Source organism: Octopus bimaculoides, chromosome 2 (assembly GCF_001194135.2).
Source record: "Octopus bimaculoides isolate UCB-OBI-ISO-001 chromosome 2, ASM119413v2, whole genome shotgun sequence".
NCBI lineage: Eukaryota > Metazoa > Mollusca > Cephalopoda > Octopoda > Octopodidae > Octopus > Octopus bimaculoides.
Genome location: NC_068982.1, coordinates 179,823,005 through 179,828,382, shown reverse-complemented (window position 1 = coordinate 179,828,382; position 5,378 = coordinate 179,823,005). Strand labels below are relative to the sequence as shown.

The 5,378-nt window shown below is 36.2% G+C and overlaps 1 protein-coding gene across 2 annotated transcripts in view; it reads left to right on the top strand.

The window, feature by feature from the left end:
- The first annotated feature begins 2,271 nt into the window (after positions 1–2,271).
- LOC106880780 (CUGBP Elav-like family member 1-A) overlaps positions 2,272–5,378 on the top strand; it is a 231,347-nt gene continuing 228,240 nt past the window's right edge. The window contains exon 1 of one of the 2 annotated variants that reach the window (XM_014930890.2): positions 2,272–2,428. The gene's annotated coding sequence lies outside the window, so the exon portion shown is untranslated. The remainder of the gene's footprint in view (positions 2,429–5,378) is intronic. The other variant, XM_014930889.2, reaches the window with a different exon arrangement.

The window sequence follows — 5,378 nt, the reverse complement described above, 5'->3', positions numbered from 1 at the left end:
TGCATCTCATGTGCCACCCGCACAAGAACCAGTCCAGGGGCACTGGCAACGATCTTACTTGGCTTGCCGGGTCTTCTCACGCACACACACACATATATATATATATATATGTATATATATATATATATATATGTATATATTTATGTGTGTGTGTGTCCCCACCATCACTTGACAACCGATGGTGGTGTGTTTATGTCCCTGTAACTTTGCAGTTCAGCAACAGAGACTGATAGAATAGGTATCACGCTTACAAAGAATAAGTCATGGGGATTTTTTTTTGATTAAACCCTTTAAGGTGGTGCTCCTGTATGGCCACAATAAAAAAAAAATATAAGAATGTATGACATATCTACAGTTTAGTAATCCATGAAATTTGTTTCCTCATAACTATCCTAAAAGCACATATTCCTTTTAGTGAAATTTTTAGATGTACATTTTCCATTGGGTGCATTATAGTTATACTGTTAGCATTAAAATAATTTTTCTTGGAGGAATTTCAGATGATAGTCTCTTTTCTGATTTTCTTTCCCTGTAATTCATTTCAAAATGTATATTTTTACGTGATATTTTACAGAAATGCATATTTGAGAATGTAAATTGCATAATAACATAATATTGATGTTTCATACATATAAATCTAGAAGGAAAGTGAAAAATTCTAAAGTTAGGTTTCATGAGAGAGAAAGAGATGGTGAGTGATTGTGTGCAGGAACTCAATAGATTTAATATAAAATCAACATATATAATAATTTGCTTTTAGTTATTTCTTTTTTTACTTTTTGAATATGCCCACAGAAATAAACTGATAATATATTTTCCCTAATAATATGTATACCAAGTTACACAGCATATACTTATGCATAGTGATGGTGCATGGCTCAGTGGTTAGAGTGACAGGTAGTGAGTTTGATTCCCGGACTGAGCTGTGTGTTGTATTCTTGAGCAAGATACTTTATTTCAGGTTAAGAAGGGGTCAACACCTTTGAGAGAGCACGTATTCTGCATGAAAAATTTAACCGTGCTGCTCAAAAGTGCACTGCTAGTGTAGTGAATGGAGAAAGCTTGGTCTGCAATGTTTGCAGTCATGTATGTTTGTCAAGAGCAGGGCTCATTAGCCACCAATGGAGCCGCAAATGCAAAATATAAGTTAGTCCTAGAGCGCAAAATGTTCCTAAAGGTGAGCAATGGTCTTCCTCGGTCACGAGTGGACGGCTATCATGTATGTGTATACATATACCCTTTAGTCCAAAATATATAGTCTTAACTGCCACTGTTGAGACAAATTCCATGAGAGCATTTCGCTTCCATTGCTCCTTTCATTAGTTTTCTCCTCTCCTTATCTTTTCACTCAATACACTATTCTGAAGAAGAACTTAGTCCGAAACGTCATTTCAATCTATTGTTTCCATTTCTCTCTGCATCAAGCTAATAATCATGATCGAGAATTTATCTCGTCTTGATTCTGTTTCTTTCATCACCATCATATATACATATACATATATAATTTCACTAAGGCACAGCGATATTAATAACCACTTATTAGAACGCAATATACTTTTGCTCTCTCACTATACGTGTATACGTATATGTGTGTGTATATATATATATATATATCTAAATATATATATACATTTCTTTTTTTTTCTTTTAGCGCATCACAACACTGTGCATGTATACTCTTTCTCTTTCTTTATATGTATGTAAATACGCCCCCCCCCCACTACACATTTAGATATAAACATATGTAATATATATCACCGCCTGATGTCGTATTTCTTTAAACTATAATTATTTAAGGTGAAAGCGACCTGCACTCTTAGTTCTTTTCCCTATCCCAACTACTGATATTACATTGTATTCTGGAAATCAGGTATGAAAAAGAAAAAAAAAAAAGAAATGAATATGCGCTCAAATGTAACTCCTGTCTTACACCTTTGAAACAATCTTTTTATATTCATGTTACTTCTGTTCCTTTGTTTTCCATGATTTATAATTTTTTTTTTCACACATTCAAGCAATGTGTGCTTTTTCTTTCATTTCAAATAGCTATTTTCAATCCAATTTGACTTATTACACAGTTTTTTTAGTGTGTAAATCTGAAGAAAATTCCGTTAGATGTTGAAAAAAATGTGGAAGCCAGGAAGGCTAAAATAGGTGAGAACTGTGAAGAGGGGCACCTGTAATGGTGTTACTACAAGACCCTGAGTAAGTAAGAGAGAGAAAGAGAGAGATAGAGTAGCAGTAGCACGTGTAGAATGTTGCTAGGTGTGACGATGCATTGTGGGTAAGCCAGTCGTCCGTGCCACCACGTCGACTACCTCTACTACTACCACCACTATCATTGCTGCTGCTGCTGCTACCGCCGCCGTCCGCCATTTTGTGTGTGTCTCGTTGTCTTAGTGTCTGTCTCTGTCCTCACGTCGAATAGGTAAGCACAAACTTTTTATTTTTTTGCATACTCATCCCCAACCTTTCCGACAAAGAACCAGCCAGCGACTGGAAGCCCTAAACTACCAATTTCTATCTTAGAAAATGCGACATTTTGTTGTTTTCTTCACTGCCCCTTGCTGCTACTTCACTGCCATTAATGAGTAAGAAACGTTACAGAGCTCTGTAGCTACACAAATACACACTATTTTTGCATTCATACATTTATATACAACAGCTTATTTATCTTTCTAAACAGACATTTATCTATATTTTGTTTGCTAGTTGCTCAAATATCATTTTTTTTCTCGGCCTCTGACGTGATTGCTTGATGGAGAAATTCGCCTACTTTTCCAGTAGTCTCCATTGAAATCAGCGATGTAGAGAGAGGGGAGTGAGTGAGAGAGAGAGGTAGGTGGATAGAGGGAGTGAGTGAGAGAGCGGCAACTAAGCTGGATTGACGGAGTGAGCGAGAGTGAAGTAGATGGACAGAGTGAGTGAGTGAGTGGGTGAGAGTGAGGAAGCTCGAGTGAGTGTGGAAGCAACGCTAGAGAGTGTGGGAGTGAGAAACGAGTGAAATTCTTACACTTCCACATTGAACTTCAGATATCTCTTCAGGAAAAAAAAAAAAAAGGACAAGGGTCCCTAAATAGTGTCACTTCTGGAGGAGCAGTCATGAGAGATGGGAAGGGGAGGAGGAACCTTATCTTCTTGCAAGTGGAGACATCCGGCATCACCGCCCCCCACTATCATCATCATCATCTTCTAAAAGACACCAGTTGTTAACTGGTAAATTCACTATCACAACTGTTATTATTTTTACTACTGTAGTTAAAGTTGTCAGGTGTATTGGTTTGGTGATGATGATGGTCGTGGTTCAGTCTCAGGACACAACTAGTATCGTCATGGCCATTTTGTTGTATTGGAATCTTGTTAGATGGACTATAGCAATAAACCTGAACGTCCATGTCATATATATATATATATATATATATACACGCATATGCATACGTACACACGTGTATATATATGTCTTATAGATAGGTACATAATAGTGTATGATAAGTGAATTATAACGGAATCGTGCCTGGTTCTTATTCCTTGTGTCGCAAACTGCTACACTGGTAGAAGCTGCCTAGCAGTAAATCTTTGAATCTCTGTGCTGATATATATATATATATGTATATATATATATATATATTCGTATGTGGGTAGGTTGTGGTGCGTGTTAAAACATTAACTGCCTTCTCCCCATGACCCTATTAAAAAAAAAATACTGTAATGTAGACATTGCCCACCACCAAACCAAGAAAATGGGGGTGGCTGTGTCTTTGATGTACCTTTCTCTTTTCTCTGCTTCTTTCATTCAATGTTATGTTTGTATTTGTTTAGGAATTCTACTCCAGTTCCTTTCAGTAGCTGACTTTTTCGATTTGTCCTCGTCAGTCTTTACTCTTCTGCCAGTCTAATAAGGGGTCACTACAGCGATATTCAACTTGTATATCTTTTATTACAGCAACATGCCTATTTATACAACACCAAACTGACACCTTAATGCCATTTATTTTCAGCTTTAAATTATATATATATATATATATATAATTTATGTATGTATATATATATATATACATATACATACACGCGCGTGCACGTACGCTCTTGATGTTTAAAATATCTCTTTTTGTCTTCCTCTTCCTTTCTACTTTGATGATGATGATGTTTACTGTTGAAGGTCACCAACTGTTTTAGCTGTGGATTTCTGATACTAACGGCGCCAACCACTACTACTATTACAACTATAAACTATTATTACTATCATGGCAATTGTGGCTGACTATATACAACATTGGTTCTGCTATTCCACTGCTGTTCTTGCTACTGTCTAACTCCTACCATTCTTGTCTTGTATTATCGACTCGCGTTTCACAGTTCAAATCACACCTGGTTATGGTAGTTATAGCTATGTGGCGAAGTGAGACTGTCTTTCATGTTGGTTGATGTTAAAATATATTTTAATGATAAAAAATTCTCCGTGAGAGATTATTGTGGATTAATGAGGAGAAAACGAGAAGAAAAAAATACCGATTAACATTGTAGAGAAGCCTGTCAGGAATGTTGGCAAGATGGCTCCACTGAAAATAGTGGAGCTCTGTCATGCCGCTAACAAGGTTCATTTTTCATATTCTTAAGTCATCCCGGCTGGCAACGAAACAGTTTATAATGTACTGTTTCAATGCATGCCTCAGTAGTAGTAGTAGTAGTAGTAATCGGTGAGGTGGGAGAAACATGCTACTACAACAACTAGTAGTATTTTTAAGGATAATCCACCTGACTGTTGCTGTCAAGCATGGTAGAAAATCGATAAGGCTGGTGGTAGTAATACATCTGTTAATAATTCCACTACTAACGTTAGCCGTGTATTTATCCATTTTAATTATCCTGTCCCACAACACACTTCAGTTTGATGAAGAGCATTATTAATTTTATGATTCTAAATATTAAAAGATCTATCTATCTATCTTTCTATCGAGAGAATGTGGGCGCATGTATGTATACATATGACTATGGTCTGACGTGGATGTATAAATACACACTCAATTTAGCTTTTAAACGCTCCAAAGGATCTTTAGTCTACTAGTGGGTAAATGTGAAACACTCCAGCAATCTGTGTTACTGTGTGTGTTAGTACTTTTATTTGAATATTAACTGAGGAATTTACTTGTTTTTATGTTCCTCTAGAAACTCGAACCAGGAGCATTATATGCTTTTGATGAGAGTTTTAAGTGACCTGAAACATATGATTTACCCTGAAAGTCAATATTCAAATTTCACATAACATGTATTGAGCACTTGAATGGAAAAGTAGTCTCCTTAGATGATGATGGTGATGACATATATGTACATAAGTGTACAGGTGTGTGTGTGTATATGTATATATATATATATATATA